The following is a 22,232-nucleotide window of genomic DNA, read 5'->3' as shown; positions in this document are numbered from 1 at the left end:
AAATTTTTGGCCATTTTTTACACTAAACTTGGCAAATGGCAATACTCTGTAAATTAATAGCGTAGTGGCCATGTGTAGTTTAAAATAAATGAGCTTTTATTTATGTCTCTAATACTTTTCAGTATAGAGCAATATTCAGAGTCTTTTCCTATCAATATATACATACATACATATAAATAAATATATACATACATTATATATATATATATATATATATATATATATATATATATATATATATATATATATATATATATATATATATATATTTTTTTTTTATCATATACTACTATATGCTTCTTCATCCACTTCAGCATCATTGCAAGATAACCCCAAAACCTTAGCTTTCAAACTGTGATCTTTGCATTCCGATAATACATTTTAAGAAAGATTTTAAGACTAAACCCTTATGTTAGCATGGTGTTAAAAAGAGTCATTTTATATCAAACATGATGCATGATTATAGATTTTATTTGAAAAAAAAAAAAAAAAAGAAACCCTCTGCCGCATGCACCAAGGGCCAAAACATAGGGCTGCTGTGTCTCTTGACATAATGTGTTGAGCAGATTTTTGGCTTTCAATTATCGTTAGCGCCTTTTTTGTCCCCTTGTCAAAAATTAAATTGTCCGGTAAAAAGATGATTCACAAGAAGAAGAAAAAAAAAAAGACTTTCTGATGAAATCCACTGGAAAGCATCCCAAACAATTCAGATGCTATTTTAAGTTTTAGCGTTTGTGGCAAATACATTAAAAAAACCCTTATAGTAGTTCATTAGTCTTGCACAAGAATTTATTCAGTCACTAGCACAGATTTATACAGCTATTTTGTATCTGAACGTTTCAATTTTTGGTTTTAAACACACATATTGCCCATTCTTACAACTACAGTATTGTCATTGTCATAGTTTGTACATTTCAGTATTTATTATTCTACATAAAATCATATTAAACATATGAAAATTATTATTATTATTTTTTTAAATTCCACAGTCAAATAATTAAAGGTTTAGTTTACGCAAAAATTTAAATTCTGTCATTAATCACCCTTATGTCGTTCCACACCCGTAAGACCTTCGTTCATCTAGAACCCAAATTAAGATATTTTTTATGAAATCTGAGAGGTATATGACTCGTCCATAGACAGCAATATAATCAACACTTTCAAGGTCCAGAAAGGTACGAAAGACATTGTTAAAACAGTCAACGTGACTACAATAGTTCAACCTTAATTTTATGAAGCGACGAGAATACTTTTTGCGCGCAAAAACAAAACAAAAATAACGACTTTATTCAACAATCTCTTCTCTTCCCTGTCATTATCCTTACACAGTTGACACAGTAAGCACAGTGAAGGCTTCCATGTTTACATCCGAATGCCGGCTCAGTATTGGCCAAAGCTGCACACGTGAGCAGCATGATCCATGCGTGTGATGTTGACGCAGGATTCGGCGTTCTGACGTAGAACCGGGAAGCTCTGGACGTAAACAACGTATGAAAATGACACAGAAGAAAATATATTGTTGAATAAAGTCATTGTTTTTGTTTTATTTTTGCACACAAAAAGTATTCTTGAAATAAAATTAAGGTTGAACTATTGTAGTCACGTCGACTGTTTTAACAATGTCTTTAGTACCTTTCTGGACCTTGAAATTGTTGATTATATGGACGAGTCGTATACCTCTCAGATTTCATCAAAAATATCTTAATTTGTGTTCTGAAGATGAACGAAGGTCTTATGGTTGTGGAAAGACATAAGGGTGAGTAATTAATGACAGAATTTTCATTTTTGGGTGAACTAACCCTTTAAGGCCCATTCACACCAAGAACGATGACTATAAAGATAATTATAAAGATAACTATATTAGTGTCCACACCTATGCATGGTATTGTTCTGTTTATTCTAAGCTCACTCTGCAGATTTGTCAAATGCCGCTTCAAATGCATGAGCTCTTAACAGCAGGATGAATTCTGATTAGCTATCAATGTTTTTATAGTTCATCAGCTAGGAAAAAATAGTTAATTGAAACTAAAAATTTGGGTTAATACAATGAAGGTGATTGGTTTAATCAACAGAAACTCAAAATATTATGAACCACATAAATTATTGAAGTTGATTTGACAAAAGAAAAAATGTGAGAATTGGCCTATATATTTTTAACCAATATCATTGGCTGTATTAATTATGTATTCTGTACAGATTTAAGCACAGCATGCTTATAGAGATTTAGAATGCCTAATGTGTTTATAGTCGCATAGCAGAGAAGGGGCCAGGAAACAAAGCCCTCTAAGCAGCCTTACTGTTGCGCACTCGACCCTCAAATCTCTCTAGCATGTCAGTCTGGGTATACACTAACCTGCCATGTTTCATTTGACCTGCGAAGGTGAGATCCTTCCCTCCCTGCTGTGACACCATACATAAATGACCCTGGCCTCATCTCATCAGATAATAACATCCTTTACAATAATAATATCAGGCCTTGAATATGATCATGTCCTGACCCCTTTGTCTAAATCCCTGTTTAAACTTTACATTTATGCAAGCATTAACGGTATTCAAATAATAACGGTACCTTCAAATTGCATTGAAGGTATAATCTACATACATACGCTGTAAAACACTTACAACAACAAAAACGTAAAAACGTAAGTTCAGTTGCTGCCTTTTTGAAAGTTTTTAAGTATATCAAATTGGCTTTCATGTTGAATACAGTATTTTAGTGTTCAGACAATACATTTTTATTGTACAGAGATATGTTGAGGTTTCACTACCCCTGGGCATCTGTTCCAGCAATACACCTGAGACAGGTTGAATCACAGGAAATGTCCTGTTATGGTGCTTTTGCTGCACATTGTCTTTATGTCAAAGGAGGAGTGATATCTCAGAAGCTGCAGGGCAGCTCTGCCAGTTTGGGCCATGACATGACCACCTCAAGACCTGTAATGCCAAACTTTAAAAGAATATGTCACTGTAAGTATGAATATGATAGTGATTTGTACATGCATCTTCAGTCTGACAGATGGATAACCTTTGATTTGTTTGCCTGCCAACCATATACAAAATGATTATACGTAATCCAGCCTAAACATGGCTGACCACAAAAAGGGTTTTCAACGAGAAATGTGTTGTCATGATTACAGTTTGAACTGCGGCATTTTGTTTTAATGAAGCAACATGTTAATAATGAGGATATGGAATACCCACAATCCCCAACGAGACGGGACTTTTTTATATGCCGTCTGGTTTGCATTCTATCAGCAGTTTTCTTTATGACATTGCGGTTTTACAGTCAATCACCCCTGAATTTAAAGCTTATTATTATTTTAATGTAAATTAAAGAGAGCTGGAAGCAGCATTGCTGCAAACGCTCCTGTGTTCTGTTTAGCCATTGATACAAAAGCATTGATTCTCTAGTGCTGTTCTTGCTATGAAAATTATAATATGGAACAGAGATTAGAGGGAAATTATTATAGCCAGAAGGCATTTACCAAGAGATGGTGGGCAGAGAGGAAGAAAAAACCCTCAGCCCAAGAATAATGATAATCCATTTGGTTGGGCACGCGTGGTATTATTGCTGTACATTATGTATGTTCCATTTATACTACTACACACGCCACAGCCATGCTGACAGATAGGTAATTACTCTCTGCGCCAATGAACACTTATCAGCCCCACTGCTGTTTATTGCCAAAATGAAGAGCACTTGTCTGTCAAGGTCACTGCTTTGTACGTCCTCTTTAATAGTTCTTTCTTCACAGTTGTTGAACTTTGCGTTTGAGCACTTTAAGTGGTGGGATGGCAGAGCCCTCATGAGAGCTCAGAGCTGTCTTCCTTTCTCAAGGGAGATCTTGCTTTATTAATCACTGTTTTAAGGCTCTACAGAGATTTCCTATACCACATAGAAAGAAGAGGGAAATGGGTTTGTGTAAAGCTCCTGTCAAGGTAGAAATATCAAAAATCTATATTTATTTGTACATTTAAATATGTATGTGTGAGCGGTTTGTATAATTTGGAAGTGAGTTGCTTTACAAAAGGAAACATTTATTTTAGTCGTTTTAATTTTAATTGTGATTTCATGCCTTGGAAGGTTGTAGAAATTAGAAAAATATATAAAGTCGTGGAATGGTTAAAGGGTTAGTTCACCCAAAAATGAAAATTCTGTCATTAATTACTCAGCCTCATGTCATTACAAACCCCTAACACTTTGAATCATCTTAGGTAGACAAATGAATAATTTTTTTAATAAATCTGAGAGATTTCTGTCCCTCCATTGACAGCCTATGCAACTACTACTTTCAAGCCCCAGAAAGGTAGTAAAGACATCATAAAAGTAATCATGTGACTCCAGTGGTTTAACCTCAATTTAATAAAGAGTGCTTTGCGACAAACATAATTTGCCACTTTATTTACAAAATATTAATCTCCAATGTGCTTTTAAGACAGCACTACAACGCACGCATGTTATTTTGACACGAGGGCAGACGTTGCATAAACACGCATCAGAGATTAATATTTTGTAAATAAAATGGTAAATTATATTCGCGCCAATAGCCTCAAGGGCAGTGCGCCGACACTTCAGGCATCCCGAGTTCAAGTCCTGGCTCATGGTCCTTTCCCGATCCCGTCCCCCTCTCTCTTTCCAAATTTGCTTCCTGTCGACTTACTGTCCTGTCACAATAAAGACAAAAATGCTAAAAATAAAAACTAAGAATTTTTTTTTTTTTTTTTCACAAACAAAGCACTCACATTGCTTTATTAAAAGAAATAAAATAAAAAACTGAAATCACATGGATTACTTTAATGATGTCTTTACTATCTTTCTGGGGCTTGATCGTGGTAATTGCGTAAGTTGCCAAGGAAGGACAGAAATCTCTCAGATTTCATTAAAAAGATCTTATTGGCCATTATTTTAATATTGTGCATCCCCATTGCCTTGATATTGCTCTTTGTACGTGCATTTCTCGCAAGACAGTCAGTCTCTCTTTTGATGGTTTTTACACTATAAATGTTTAAATCTATTAATGTTTCATTAATGTTTTTTTTACAGAATATTCTATCTGCTCTTTTCAGCATATTGAAAATGGACACTGATTTTTATGGCCATGCTCCAGAAATAACAAAAGATTGAAGCCATAATGACTTTGTGTGTCACAATTTCCCCTGTGTATTGTGTTCAGGGACTCTTATTTTGATATTCTGTTGTCTTGCTGTTTCTTAATTTCCTGTGTTTAGTTTCTGTTTGCCTTTGTATTCATAGTTACCCTTGTTAAAGCAGAACTAAGAAACTTTTTTTAACCTTCATAAATAGTTTTCTAAGTCCTTACGATGGTTAATTGACTTGTAGTGGTGTGTTTGAGGCGAGCACTAACCCCCTCTGGCACATCTACGCCAGAATACAGCACTTGCAAGTTGAGCTGCACCGACCCGAAACAATCTCGCCTCATGTTCACGTTCACACGAGAGTGACAAAATGCTTTACGGTAATTCAAAAACAATGTATATATTATGACTTTATTAGACAATTTCGAAAATTACCCACCTCTATCGAGATTTCTTGTACTGTATTTGCAAAACTACTGCGCTGGTGAGCGTTGTAGTCGTTGTAGTCCAGAGCTGCGCTTGGAGTATTTACGACAGTGTGATTCACTGAAGGAAACTGTAGGGGGAGCTTCGCAAATCTTACTGAGTTCCGTTTTAATCTCCGTAGTAACTAATTACCCACACCTGTTCCTTGTTAGCCTCTTGTTATTCTGTATATATACTCCTGTGTTTCAGTCTTTGTTTGTCGGTTGTGGTCTTTACATTTCTTTGTAATGCTGTTGCAGTTCCTGTTTCCCTGTTGGATTGTTATAAAAAAAATAAAGTTGTATAAAAATATGAAAGCATATTGCAGTTGAACCCTTTTTTTGTCATTCAAGCACAATAATATACAAACTTTGTTGAGGTTTAGATGGAATCTGAACTGAGGTGAGAATGTCATAAGAGCAATGCTTTGGTATAAAAGTGTCTACAGCGACGTTTCCCTTATGAGGCTGCCTGGGTGTGTACGATAAGTTCAGCTGACAGGAACCAAAGAGCCTGTTCCTATCTTAAGGGGCAATAGTAATGCATGAATGCCTTTGTTACTCCAGTTAACACTAAAATTACAAGTAACCCATAGTGCAGGGCATGCTATGGCCTTGGGATAAAAACATATTTTTGTTGCCTGGGCCCCTTATAGCCTAAAGCTGCAGATTTTTGCTATGTGACGCCCAGAGATTCTGCCCTGTCTCATATCAGTAGTGTGGAGACATGTGTTCACTATACGTATTCAGACTGTTTAGGTAGTTTGGTGTGCCCTGTGGTAACTGTCTGCTGTAGTTTATGTTGTGTTTGAATATCAGTGCTGTAATATTGCTCACTTCATTACCATTTCAATTAGTCTGCTCATGCTTCCTCAAAGAAAATGTTTTTAGATTGCAGTATTAGGTCAGACATTTTGTATCGGATTGGTTTAATATTTAATATAATAAGTTTGACATACGTTTTAAAGCAAAAGCTGATTAAAAATTAGAATGAGTTTGTCTGTGGTATCTGAAGTGTCATCCATTAATGATTTGATATGGGACTTTACATCATGTTTACTGATGTTTCAAGCCTGAATATTCCTCTTCGAGGCCTTCTGTGTATGGACAGATTAGATTGAAGAAATGAACAGTTCTTTTTCCTCCCTCTGATGCGAGGCTGACAGGAGTCACTTTGATACACTTTTGGAGCTGGGATTTTTCTATCAGTTGTGTGTTTTTTTCCTGGGGCTTCATCTTTGCAGACGTTGTGAGCTGTCATTTCGTTACTCCCCGTGACACGCTTGACACTCACAGGTTATGACAAGTGCTGGACATCAGCCTCAGCGCAGACTCAACTGATAATATTTCTTTAGGTAAAAAGCCACAATGTGTAAACATAGATGTGTAATATCGCATACATCCTATTTTCACTTTTTTGCTGGAAGAAAATGATTGTGGAAAATGAAAATATTTGATTAGTTTGAAAGCTCTATTGAATAGATAGATCGAAAAGATTAAAATAATACACAAAATATGTGGGATTGTTGTAGGCTGTACATTAAACAGCTTCTAAATATGCTTTAAATCTAGCCTTTTTTTAATGCATAAAAGCTTCAATAACATGGTGCAAATTTTCCTCAACAGTTTCTTTCTTAGAAAAGAAGGACCTTAGCTTGTCTAATTTTTTTAATATCCTCTACTTGACCTCTTTTGCTTTTAAGGTTGTTGTGAAAAATTTTCTGAATATATCCTTTCAGTTTTTTCAGTAGCCTTAAGGCACATTTTCACAGTTCTGTGTAGATGAGACACCTACGAACGGCATGTTGTGAGCTGGTCACAGCACAGCCATACACTATGTTTTGGTCACCTACCCTACAAAAATGCTTAAAAAAACACAATATGTGATTAAATAAAAACACAGATAGGCTCTGTAACTATATATAGAGCAGGCTGACCAAAGTATGATATGTGACCAGTCACGGAAAGTAGGGACACAAGTCAGTTCTGGGGCATTTTGAGTTATTCACAGATTCTGAAAGTGTAGTCTCCAAGCTTTCCAACGATGTGTAACACGTGGAAATCTGATAATATTTGGAGAAGTTGTGGCCATTTGAAGGTAGGCACTCAAGAAAGCTCTATAGGGAGAAAAACGCCTCTAAAGTTGCAGTTCTCACCTGTTCTCACCTGTTCTCACCTGCTGGGAGTGACAATAGGGCTCATTTACATCTCATTTAGATAAGCCATACCCCCTGTAAAGCTGCATGGACCTCATACAATAAATAATAAAGGATAAATAATAATGTGCATTGTAAATGTCAGTAAATTATCTTTTTTGACTTTTATAAAAATGATTTAGAGGCTGAAATATGTTTTATCTTTTTATAAAACTTTTTTTGTCAAAACTCTATTTGAATTTGTGCATTGTAGATAACATGTTGCAAGACACTCCTTTAAAATCTCCCATCATTTTTATACAGAGGAGTAATATTTCTTCAATATTTTTTATCACTATGAGCGCTGGTGTTTTCAATTCATACTTGCAGCCGGAGGGCGCTGGCCGCATTAGCGGATAATGAGCTGAATCACGGGCGTCTGACATGGCTCTCTTTTCATGCAGATTACATAAACACAGAAGGTTTGTTTTCGATTTGACTTACACGATTTAAAACTTGACATTTCAACTTTTTTTCAGACATAAATATAATTTTTTTGTGATTAGTATTCACTAAGTTACAGTTCATTTTCTGAGAACTATCAGATTGGACTTCGTTCAGAGGGAGAGGAGAGATCACGCATCATGTTAGTTTTCTTTATTTTTCAAAAAGCACAACATTTTGTTTTTACTCTGAGTGTACACAAATAAAAGAAGACATTCTATAGTTTCTATTGATATATTACTTATGTCTCTATGACAAAAAATGACGGAGTATTTTAAGTCTGTTTTGCTGCAATGTGAAAAAAAATCCTGCAAAATGCGCCGGCGCGTTACCCGACTCCAGAGAGATAATGTCTTATTATGCCGCTTTCATCGTCTTCAGAATCAGTGAGCGCTTGTTCATAAGCATCCGGCTTGTCGAAGAAGTACTTCAAAACATTTTCGGTGTAACGGCCACGGTTCTTCATTGAATTTTGATATCAGCTAGAGCCGACCAAAGCGCTGCATAATAAGTAGCCACGCTTCCCAGTATGGAAATACACACAGACATGACACGCCCCTACTGTGTGCTAGAATCTCCGATAAACAAGCCGATTTCAACCTCAAAATGTACGCTTTTAAATATACCAATGCTGCTATCTCAAACACGGAAAGGCTTCTTCATGATCTCAACTAACAGATTCTGCAAAAAAACGAAAATCACCAATTTTGAAAAAAATGCTTCTTTCTCATATTGCTTGAGAGTTGTGCTGCCGACTTGTGTCCCTGGTTTCCGTGACGGGTCACATATCTTAGTCAGTATCTGGTGTGACCACCATTTGCCGCAGTGCACAATTGCCGCATTCATGCAGTGCAACACATCTCCATAGAGTTGATCAAGTTGTTGATTGTGGCCTGTGGAATGTTGGTCCACTCCTTTTCAACGGCTGTGTGAAGTTGCTGGATATTGGCAGGAACTGAAACACGCTGTCGTATACGCCGATCCAGAGCATCCCAAACATGCTCAATGGGTGACATGTCCAGTGAGTATGCTGGCCATGCAAGAACTGGGATGTTTTTAGCTTCCAGGAATTGTGTACAGATCCTTACAACATGGGGCTGTGCATTATCATGCTGCAACATGAGGTGATGGTCATGGATGAATGGCACAACAATGCCTCAGGATCTCGTCACAGTATCTCTGTGCATTCAAAATGCCATCAATAAAATGCACCTGTGTTCGTTGTCCATAACATATGCCTGCCCATACCATAACCCCACCGCCACCATGGGCCACTCAATCCACAACATCAGCAAACCGCTCACCCACACAACACCATATACGTTGTCTGCCCTCTGCCCTGTACAGTGAAAACCGGGAATCATCTGTGAAGAGAACACCGCTCCGAAGTGCCAGATGCCATCGAATGTGAGCATTTGCCCACTCAAGTCGATTACGACGACGAACTGCAGTCAGGTCGAGACCCCGATGAAGACGATGAGCATGTAGATGAGCTTCCCTGGGACGGTTTCTGACAGTTTGTGCAGAAATTCTTTGGTTATGCAAACCGATTGTTGCAGCAGATGTCCGGGTGGCTGGTCTCAGATGATCTAGGAGGTGAAGATGGATGTGGAGGTCCTGGGCTGGTGTGGTTACTGGTTGGATGTACTGCCAAATTCTCTGAAACGCCTTTGGAGATGGCTTATGGTAGAGAAATGAACTTTCAATTCACGGGCAACAGCTCTGGTGGACATTCCTGCAGTCAGCATGCCAATTGCACGCTCACTCAAAACCTGCAACAACTGTGGCATTGTGCTGTGTGATGAAACTGCACATTTTAGAGTGGCCTTTTATTGTGGCCAGCCTAAGGCACACCTGTGCAATAATCAAGCTGTCTAATCAGCATCTTGATATGCCACACCTGTGAGGTGGATGGCAAAGGAGAAGTGCTCACTAACAGATTTGTGAACAATATTTGAGAGAAATAGGCCTTTTATGTACATAGAAAAAGTCTTAGATCTTTGAGTTCAGCTCATGAAAAATGGGGGCAAAAACAAAAGTGTTGCGTTTATAATTTTGTTCAGTGTGTATATATATATATATATATATATATATATATATATATATATATATACTTGATTGGTCCATGTCACATCTGCAGCCAATGAGCTTGATGCTAACACATTTAAATGGCTGGTTTACATTAACTATAGCAGTTTGCAGCGGATTATATTATTGCTATATATTTGGGATATATATTGTTTTAAATTGACAAAAAAAAAAAAAAAAAATACTGTGCACTTTTTAAGAATGCTTTGACAAATAGTCTGTTCTGTATGTCATACATTTTGGTTTGCCTCTTTATTGGGGAATGTTAACTGAGGTTGTTCAGTGGGGTGTCAGAGAGAGTGTGTGCTCATGGTATTGATAGAGGTGGAGAGTGTGTGATGGGCTTCAGATCTGTTGGCATATGACCTGCAGGGCTGCTGCCGCCGCTGATGCCGGTCCAGGGCGCAGAACTGAGCCCACGCTGCACTTCACAGCTAGAGAGGGAATCTTGTCACCACGCACCACTCCAGGCCAGCCTTGCCACAAACACACAGACTCTCACACACACACACACACACACACACACACACACACACACACACACACACACACACACACACACACACATCTCTAAATTCATCCATCACCACGGAAACCGCCACAGGCTTCAGTTCCCTCACAAAGACAGTTTTGACTGGAGTGCTAAGAGCCAAGATGCACACAGTCAAAATGCCAGAGATTTTACATGCCAAATTAAAAAGGGGACAAATGCTGATTTGGAACACTTAATGAGATGAAGCGATAGGAGAAGACATGCTTGTGTATACTTGGGGAGAAACGTCTCACTGATCTAATCTCTCTCCATCTCTTTTTTAAGAAGGCGTATTTATAGACATTGTTTTTTGCAGATATTTTTTTCATGCATTTTCATTGCTCTCTTTACCTTTTTTCCCCCCCAAATATACACGATTTGGGGTTGGCAAAATGTTTTAAATATTTTTTGAAAGAAGTCTCTTATGCTCACCAAGGCATTTATTTGATCAAAAAACAGTAATATTGTGAAATACTAATGAAATTCAAAATAAATGTTTTCTATTTTAATGTATTTCAAAATAATATTGGTTTGTTAAAACCATGATGCATTTTTTTTCAGGATTCTTTGTTGAATAGAAAGAATGTTTTTGTAACATTGTAAAAGTCACTTTTGATAAATTTAATGCATCCTTGCTGAATAAAATTATTAATTTCTTTCCAAAAAAAAAAAATCTTACTGACCCCAAACTTTTGTATATGTAGACCACACTTACCTCTAATCTACCTTGATGATTTTATGTAGCCTTAAGAAAGTTTCACTTTCAAAGTAAGTCTACAGTTACTGAATTCTAATTTTACTTTAATCTTTCAAATTTTGTCCAGCATTCCAATTTTATAGCTACTAGGAGGAGCACTTGCATCCTGGGTGTGGTCCTAGCTTTGTTTACTTCACGGAGTGAACTGTAAGTAGCCATTATTACCATTATTTTGCATCTGCAATCGCTCAAGAAACAGCTGTTGGATTTGAGCACAATGCAAAGTGGCAGAGCCTGGAGTTGTTCTTGTTCATTCGGCTAACTACGCTTTGACGTGATGAATTCTGGCAGGGTTTTGTGCTGAATTCCACATCTTTGACAAGCATCAGTGCCACTGACCAGCAGTCATGCTATTGCCATGTTTGAAGGGGAAAGAGGAGGGGAAATGTGGAAATTCTCCACCTTCTGCTTTGGGTGCCACTGGATCACTGCCTGCTGCCAAATCTCATCCACGTCACTGGCATGTCAGCAGGTCCCTTGGTCCGGGGGTCAGCTCAACATCTGGCCCCTCTGCCTCATCCTTTAAGGACTGTCACTGGGCAGCATCTGTTTATAGACGCTGGCCCCATACCCTCTCAGACTGCGGCCAGGAACCGATTCAGTCACCTCCATGGTGTCAACACATCTGCGTGAAGTAAATGCGTCTGCTCACAAATGGTCCCCATATTAGCACAGTTTGTTTAAATGTATGTTCATTAAGGCTCTTTTTTAAAAGGCGTTTGAAGATGTTTATATATTTACTATTCATGTAACGGAGACCGGGGCTAATTTGGGAAGGCCACTATTGATAATATTGCACAAATGCTTGTTTTCTCTAGCAGTGGTTAAACATTTGCTTTCAAATTTTTAAATTTTTCCATTAAATTTATGTTCCAAACAATCAGTAAGTATACATAAATGTCAGGTTGGAGCAAGTTGACATATGCGTTGCATTTGTTAACTAACCAATGACTTTTTGTATATTTTTGCATCTTTGATTTTGTGTTAATTGTTTAGTTTTTAGATTGTTTCGTATTTCAGAAAAGATATTCTTTTCAACAGTGTCAAACAGCAGATACCAAAGTGTGACAACTTGCCCCACTAGTGAGGCATGAATTGATTTTATTTTTTGTAGCCAAGACTTTAAGGTACTATGTATCTGTACAGAATTTAACTTAAAATAATCCCAGCCTTAGAAATAATTACCCGAGTAAAATGTGTGACAATTCGTTCGGGTTTTCCATATACACTTTACTTGCTCTTAGCTTATACATTAAAATATTAAATATAAAGCTTCATATGTACAATTGCATACCAGAGAACATTTTGATACTAGTCTTCTCAAAGCTTTTTTTGTTTGGATATCTGTTCTTATCCTTTGCACATCACCAAAACACCAGTCACATGACTGTTTGTTTGTCACAAAGCAAAGTTTCCGTTTGTGGTAAGCTGGGAGCGTCACGGCCTCAGAAGGGTCATGACAGAAATTATTGAACACAGGTTGAGTGACAGAGGGAGCTGGCTCAGGGATCAAGCAGATGTTGCAATCATAAAGAAATACACAAGTCCTGAATTAAATATGAGGCCTTAAGGCACGGAAAACACAGGCCTGGAAAGACATGGATTATTGCTGTTCTACAGGCTTTTTCGATGCAACAGGAGCATAGATTGATTGTAGCGCGTCACAAATGCAAGGAAATCCCGGTGAACATAAACACATTGGATTATACGAAATAACTGTAGTAACGTCTAAGGCTGACGTCTCTTGACGTGTCAGTCCCGAAGAACACTTCATTTCTGGCGAGTAGACAGCTGTTCTCAACATATTGCAAATTCATTATTCAAATGTCTGGGATCCCTGAACAGCCCCCTTTATGTCAAAGGGTTTTAAAGCATTTACTTTGCAGGGCACAGAGATGAAATTTGTAAAAAGGCAAAGAACTTGACAGAATCTCCTCAGAACATGGTTTTACCAGAAAATGATTTGTTAACCAATCATTTCTCTATGTAGCAACATGTTTGAAGAGGCAGTGTTGTGGGATCTGTGAATATTTTACAGTAAATCCGCTGGGTGATTACAGAGTATTTCATAAAAACATTTACGAAAACAGATAAATGCTGATAAAATACTGCCATAAATTCTTTACAGAAACAATAACTTTATATAATCCAGAGCTGCTTCTTTTCCAAAAGGTAAGAATCCCAAAATTATTTTATTTATTCTATGGAACACAAAAATGTTTTGAGGAACTGTATTTGTCCATATAATAAAAATGAATGGTGATTAAAACAACATTGAATCACATGGACTTCCATTCTATGGACAAACACACACACAACACAACACAAATATCGTATACAGGTTTGAAACAATATGAGAGTGAGTAAATGATGACAGAATTTTAGGTGAACTACCCCTTTAAGTGCATGAATTAAAGAAACACAAAACAATAGTGAGTCATTAAAAATTAAAATAGTGAAAAATAAGGAAGTGTTAAGCCTTATCCACACAATTTGTTTTCATAGTAATGCAAAGTCCATACTAGTATCATTTAGCGCATTTACAGTATATTCCAGCCATGTTATTGATATCAAAACAACATTACCAAATCTGCAAATATATATGCTTTTTACATTTGGTTAATGCTTCAAAATGATTAAAGTTTTATTGCTTTCCTCGTAACAATACCTTTTAGTAAAGCTGACGTTTGCTTAATCATTTCGCATGCCAAAATACAAACCTCTCCATGGCACTCTTCCATTTAGCGAGCAATACATCTGTGGCAAAGATTCTCAGGCCTTAGCAAACTTCTAAATGGGCCATTTAAATGAATATATTGTTATTATAATTGCTATGAATATTTTTCAAAGTTGTAAATAAAACAAAGATTGTACATTTTACAAGAAAATACTATTTCAGACTTTCTATAAACATTTCACATTGTGCTCTCAATGTGTTATTTGCCATTTCATTGTAATTATTTGTGATTACTAGCAATTTCTGAGTAAAACATGTTTCTACACCAAACTTTTTAGTGTAGATATTAAAATAATCTAACTTAACTGCTAAAAAACATGTTAACTGAATTTCTTTTTATATAACTTTTTTGAACATACAGTTCTTGAAATTTCTGGAATCACGAAATGAATCGACACTTAGAATAATAATAAAAAAGCAGCTTTGTCATAATTACTGCAGGAATACCAGAGGAAATGTCTGATCTTATTTTGGAAGGCCTTTAAATATCATGATGGACAATAGGGGGCCTTCGAGTCAAAAAGGTTGAGAACCGCTGGTCTATGTGCAAGGTAAGGGGTGGCTACATTAGAGTCTGTGGCCTTTTGCCAACGCGGCGAGTCAACTCTGCCTCCATATCAGTAAAACACTGTCAACAATGTCAGGGTCAGAGCCAGATGGGTGATGTAAGAATCGACACACTCCCTGAAATCACATTTGCTTTGCAAAGAAGGGAAGTTACAGAAGAAAACAATGGTGTTGTGAATTCTTGGCAGCGGGTTGAGGGGCGCCATTGACAAAAGCAAATGTGATTAAATTTTACTGGGATGGCTAGAGTCTCCGCAATCATCAGTGAGCTCGGGCTAAAGAGAGATGACACATAAATTACTCTGCCTCTTTGCCTCTAATGGGACTCGTCACTGTGGGGAAGTATCTTGCACACAGAGCAAATGACAGAAATGTTCACAGCTAATAGACTAACAATTTGCCAAAGCATCTCCATCGTTAGGATAGAAATCACAGAGAGGCGAGGTGATCATCTCCTCTAGATGGGCTTTTTTGGAAAACCTCAGCAGTGCTGTGATTGAAATTTTGAATTGTGATGTGCTTAAAAGTGTGTGACATTTAGTAAAGACACTGAAAAGTCACATTCTGAAGGTAAATAAGAAATATGATATTTCTGTCTTCTTGCATTTGTAACCAAAGAAAATACCTCTGAATTTGTTTGTCTGTCTGAGTCTGTCTATGTTTTGGCGTGTTATTGCATGTCGGCAGTGTCTGGGAAAGGAGTCTAACTTGTGTCTCTGTGTGGACAGACCCCTGGGGAGTGACATTTTCCACAGGCGGACGCAGGGCAGCCGTGTGACTGTTTGACTCCCTCAGTGGTCAAGCACCATATCTAATGCCACACACCTCTTCCACTCAGTCGACATGCTCTCAGCTGACACTTCACTGAGCACGAATTGCTTCTGCAAAGGGTTTATTTAAAATTTTACCTTAGCATGATGGGTAGACCGGGTCTCAATAATGGGTGAGAAAATAATTCTCTTGAAATGAAACGTTTTTTAGAATTGTAATGTTCAGAATTTACAGGTTATAGTTTCTTCAACTATGGACACTTTTGGCTTAGTGGACAGTCTCTTAAAACACGTTTTTACAGAGCCCCTAAAGGGACATGGTGATGGAATAAAATGGGAGGAAAATATACATTTTGCTCACAAAAGTTTTGTGTTCCCCCGAAAAACGTTGCGAAAAACGCAAAACATTTTGCAAGCGAATGCAAAGTTTCTCGGGTGAATGCGAAACATTTGTGACAGAACACAAAGCATACACTTAAAATTTTTCCTCCATCTCATTTTTTTTTTCCTTCACCATGTCCCTTTAGGGGCTCCATACATTTCACATTCTCCCTAATGTGTTTTTTGTTTGTTTCTTTTATTCTCTGAAAGCCATTTACACATCTCAAACATCCCGGACGAGCCCCCATTTTACCACAGATCCCATGTCTCATACACTCAAGTACACTATCTTTTTTTTATCTGCAAAATTGTTTAGAGCGGTAGAAATGACACGACAACTGTGGGACTATATATTTACTTTTACACAGAAACTGTCAAAGTTTCAAAGACCTTGATTATAATTTCAATTTTTTAACTTTGGTTAAGGCCCCGATATAGTTCAAGCGAAGTTCTTTTGCATTCTTCGTTTAGGGGTAAAACGAAGTTCGAAATGCGTGACCAGCGATATACTGTAAACAAACATCTGACGCTGCCCACACTGCTGAGAGCGACGGTTAGATGAATATATACGTGCTGTACACTTTCTTCTTAGTATCAAAATAAACAACAAAAATGAGAAAACAGCAAGCATTTTTTTTATAGAAAGCATAAGAAAAGCATCTGATCATAACAGGTATGTTAGCATGAGCTCTGCAAATTAGAACTCCAGTCACGTCACGTTTATTTATATAGCATATAGAATAGATGTTTATTCAATAGATTGCTTAAAAGCAAGCAGCTTTACAGTATCAAACACGAAAAACAGTGTCAGTGCCTCATTTCATCAGAAGCACAACTTCATTTTGTACTATAAAGCGGCTATCCTGTGTGTTCATGTTTTCACCCGCGGAGATCTTACCTCAACGAACTACAGATCAAATGAGTCAGAAGACTTCCACGCGAATGAAGGCGGAGCCTCAGCGCACACTTCCTATTACGTTACCGTCACGGACCAATGGTGGCATGAAGGTGTTTTGCAGCTAAAGCAAACTTTTCCTGAAAGTTCGCTTTGGCAAGCCGTTTCGAACTTCCAAAAAGAACATTATAATTCGTTCTTCGATTTCGTTTGAAGTATATCAGAGCCTTTAGTGTGTAATGTTGCTGTTTCGACATTAAACATTAAGTTACGACGCTCAAAGTTCATTGCAAAGGGAGATATGTTCTTTTACAGAAATTACTTTTTAAGGACTACAATAAATGTCTGGTAGGGACTACAAGCTTTTTCCCAGGTTGGTGACATCACAAACCCCAAAATTTACATAAATCCTGCCCCCGGGAACACACAACAAAGGGGGTGAGGCCATGTTGGGCTGTTTTAGAGAAGAGGAAGGGTTGTTGTAGTAGAGTGTTGTTACCATGCCGTCATTTTTCGCCGGGCTGCTTCAAAACGAGGGTCAATTCAACGCTGGATTTGCACAAAAGATTAACATGACGGCACATGCTAGTCGATGAGTTGAATCAACTCCACAGCAACTACATAAATTTATCCACTAACCATTCAGAAATATCCAGTTGCATTCTAAAATTTGTAACTTCTTCCTGAGTGTCTCCATCAGTGTCCGACTCAGTTTTGAACAATGTAAGGCTGAACACCGTTACTGACAATCGTCATTTTGGCTGCGTGAGATTCTCCAGCTTTGTTGTTGTTGAGAAACCAAAGCACGAGCTGTTAAAGCACCGCCCTCTTCTGGAAAGGGGGCTGGGAGCAGCAGCTCATTTGCATTTAAAGGGACTGCATGTTTTTGCTCACACCCAAATTGGGGCAAATTTGACAAATTAACTGTGTGGTATTTTGAGCTGAAACTTCACAGACACATTCTGGGGACATCAGAGACTTATATTACATCTTGTGAAAAGGGGCATTTTAGGTCCCCTTTAATATGACCTTCATATAACCCAAAATAATAAAATAAAATAAAAATAAATAAAACAATATTTTGTATGAATATTTTGATTTCAATCCAAATGAAGATTTTAACAACAGTGTATCTATGCGAGGAAGCACCCGTGCAGAAATCGGTGTGTGTTTTAGTGTGTCTTATGAGGTTAACAGCGGTGTGTAAATTCCTGGGCAGCATGAGATATAGACTTGTGATCCTCTGATCTCTGATTATGTCTGAGCCTGTAAATATCATGTGATTAATCAAGAGGGCTTGTTCTGCACAAGCCTTCCTCAGTCACCTTCACAGCTGGGAGACCAGCTCTGCCTTGTTTGCACGGATTTGTTTCAGTCCCGTCTGCCCGCAGCTTATTTCATTTAATAGACCTTAAATCTGCTGCACTCTTTACTGTCTCTGTGTTGCTGTTTTCTCCAGTGGCTTGAGATGCACAATTTATACCACGTCACATGTAGTTTGTGCTGTTCTTTTTATGGTATTTATACACATCACACCTTGAATGTGTCTTCAACCTCTGCGACCATGAGGTGCTGTCACAGGACATTTGCTCTGCGTTCCTTTCACAAACACATTCAGAGGTTGTGAACATATAAGAGAAAATGTATTTCTCTTGCAAGTGTTCAGCTTGTATGAAAAGTTGTTTTGCTAAAAAAAAGCATTACAAGGCTCGAAACAATTTTAGAAAACAGACCTTTAAAACATATTTTAGAGAGTTGACTTTTTTCATGTTTCATTTTGACAATGTCAGGCTTTTATTATGAAATCAATGTCTTTTATTTTTAAAGTCACAGACCTTGACTGTATTTACCTATGCTTTGTTTGCTAATTGTTAGCATGTGTATAGGTTGTGTCCTAAACTGTAGGTGCAAGTGAGCTTTAAAGATAAAGTGTATATGTAATATCTACAAAGCTTATTTCTTGAAACTGAATCATAGGTGGAAAAAAATATGGAATTTGTATTTTCTCAACTGCCAACTCACATACAGGATTATGGGATATCATCGTCAAAAAGGACACATTGATGCTGCCTTCAACAATAAACCTAGACACATTCTCATCAAGTTATGCTTTAAAAAAGATTTTTGTTGCTTTTACATTTTTCACACTTGCAGTTTTTAAAGAGTGAAGTAGCCTGAAGCCAAATAACACTAATGTGGCTAAGTGAAGTCTGAAATATTGTACATGAATGACCAAGCAAAGTTGTATTTAAAGTCCCCTTGTAGTCAATAATTTTATCACTTAAAACTCATCTTTGATCACCAAAATGACATAATTAAACATTTTATTTTCCTTGAAAAAAATTCTTCATGCCTCAAAATAGCTTGAATGTAACTCTACACCTTTGCCACATTTAGTATGTGCACTTCTATGCATATGCAAATTAACCCCGCCTCCACCAACTCAGAGATCCACTCTTTGACGATCACACGTTGACGTGATTGGTTACAAGATAGTTTGTGACATCAGAAGATCTTTAGATCACTGCAGTTTTAAGGAGGAAATACTCAGCAATGGTGTTAACTTATAAATTTGCACATGGTTCGTCTTAAAGCATATTAAAAACACCACATAGACATATAAACAACATTAAAAACTTGATTTTCACCACAGGAGGACTTTAAATGTGTGAAACATCGACTTTTAGATAGTTGCTGAGTTGTGATGTAATTTGGGGGTGTGTCGATGTGAAAAACAGCAGCAAACAAGTTTTGTGAGTGGTAAAGAATGATTTTGCATTCAAAATGAAATATAGCTGCAAGCAGCAATGACGGGGCCCAAGCCCCTGAGTCACCGCCACCCCGGTGGCTTCAGGGCAACGGTGCATGGCAGGCAATGGGCATTTAAAATGGGAAAACATAAAAGGACTATGTCAAAGTCATTTGAATTCACCACATTTACTGCAGCAGTTGGTGCCGCTATGACCACAAACCACAACAGCCACATCTATGAGATCATTTAAATTTAAATAAATTTGATGTCATAGGATGTCGTAGGTCAGTTTCAAATGAGTGCAGAATGCCATCCGAATAATGATGTTGTATTATACTAGCACTTTTTTGCATGTGGTTTTTTTTACCTAACTGAGCTACCGTTTGCCCACCAATATTATGCACCAAAAACATGCTTTCATTTAATGTCAATATTGGTGGTATCCAAAGAAAAAGTTAAATTATAAAAATAATAAATGGAGCCAAATCACGGAAACTGCAAAGATTATTTTACTATCAGTGTCAGGTAAGAGTAAGACACATGTCTAGATTTTTTTACTCACTTATGGAAGTTTATGATAAACAGCCACTTCTATAAAATCATGTGAAATTTTCCTTTTTTTTTAATAAATTTGAATTATATCAATAAATAATTCATTTAAAGACATATGCGTCATATGTGATGATGATTTTTAAGATTATTTGACTTTTTCGTGCTGTATTTCAGTACGAAAGAGCTTAAAAACAAAAGTAAAGTTAACTACTCATCTTATATGGTTTGCCTAAGGTAAAATAAATGTGATAGAATGAGGTGAATGTGTCTAGAAATCATAGTTCTCAATTCAGAAGTAGTAGAAAGTTTTTGGCAGGTCATCCATCATTTTGTTTAGGCTACTTCCGTATTGTTTTTACAAAATACATGGCATGTCGTAACAACGAAAACCAATGTGAAAGTAGGAGCTTCCCAGGCGCACTTGAAGGCTTGACCTCTTAGAAACATGCATACGCAGAGGCAAAAGTCTCCTTTATGCATCTTTCAAGTGCGTTTGACAAATACCCTGTCATCTCTTACTGCCGTTATCTACCAATTACCCCTTTTCAAACCAGTTCACTTGGAAAATGCAGTCGGATGTTGCGGGTAACTCAACATGGGCCCGAAGAGGGTGAATGATTCGGCTGATTGCTAAAACCTCAATGATTGTCATTCTAAGATGGTGTAAGGGACATATATGTCAGCTTAATCAAGACATTAAACCTAGCGCCTGTCCGCCAGGATGCGAAGCCCTGACCTGTCTGAGAAAATAGTTTTCTAATTGGTTTTGTGTGGTGGTACAGCGTTCCCGTTCCCGCCCAACCGTCATCCCCACACACTCCCAGTGCACATCACTGTCAGCAGGCTCGGAAAATCTCCTTAACAAGCTCCACGTTACATAAACACTCCTTTTTTTTTATTGAAGCTTTATGTGAGACACTCAAGGAGAGATTGTATTTTGTATCCAAGACGAGGCCAGATGAGTGAACATGGTGGGAAAAACAACAACCGCTAACCTGGGAATGCATCCAAACCTTAGCTATGCTAATTTTGTCAGAATCACAGCTTGACCATGGAAAGACAGAATTAAGTTCTTGAGCAATTTGAAAGGGGCGTGAGGGTGGATGACAGGCCTGGTGAAATATGCCACACGCTGCCCTTCTTCAGGTTAAGATCAGGGAGAAAATGCAAATTCACTGGATGTACTTGTAGAGGTCATGAGCTATTCTATTTATCAGCCAACCTCTCGACAATAAACAAATATTACTACGGTTATTGTTGAGACGTCATACATTTTATACTTTATACTATGCTGTTGTTTAACAATAAGGTGCAATTTTCAAATACTTTATGTTGTAAGCAAGCAAATTATTTTGCATGTTCTTTCTAAGAAAATGTTGCATGTTTCTATTTTGAAAATGTTGCAGTGGTGTTTTGTAAAATAGGCCTATATGGTTCCCTTTTTAGCTCTGCATATTTACATTATTTACACGTACTCATTTACATTTTTACATTGTTCACTTATATAAATAATACATTTACAGGGAGTGCAGAATTATTAGGCAAGTTGATTTTCCTATCATATTTTTTTCCCAAGCACATTTTACCAATTCCAATCCACATCAATCTTAATAACTACTATTAATATTGTTTTTAATCATTTATAAGTGATATATAATTGTTCATGAAGGCTGGAAATGAAAAATGCCTTATATTCAGGTGTGCAGAATTATTAGGCAAGTTTTCTTTTACAGGCAAAATGAGCCAAAAAAGAGATTTAACTCAGACTGAAAAGTCAAAAAATATTAAATACTCATGAGAAGGACGCAATACTAATGCAATACTAGAAATTGCAAAGTTAAAGCATGACCAAGGGACAGCAAAATGCTCATTGGGTCAGCGGGGTCAGACAAAAACAGGTGGAAAAGAAAAGACACATGTTAACTGCAAAATAATTAAGAATTAAGGTGAAGAATTAAGTGTGAAACCATCAGGAACCCTTTAGTCTCCAGCGCCACCATT

This window comes from Megalobrama amblycephala, linkage group LG22, assembly GCF_018812025.1.
Source record: "Megalobrama amblycephala isolate DHTTF-2021 linkage group LG22, ASM1881202v1, whole genome shotgun sequence".
NCBI lineage: Eukaryota > Metazoa > Chordata > Actinopteri > Cypriniformes > Xenocyprididae > Megalobrama > Megalobrama amblycephala.
The sequence above is the reverse complement of the archived record's forward strand: the minus strand, read 5'-3'. Positions refer to the sequence as shown.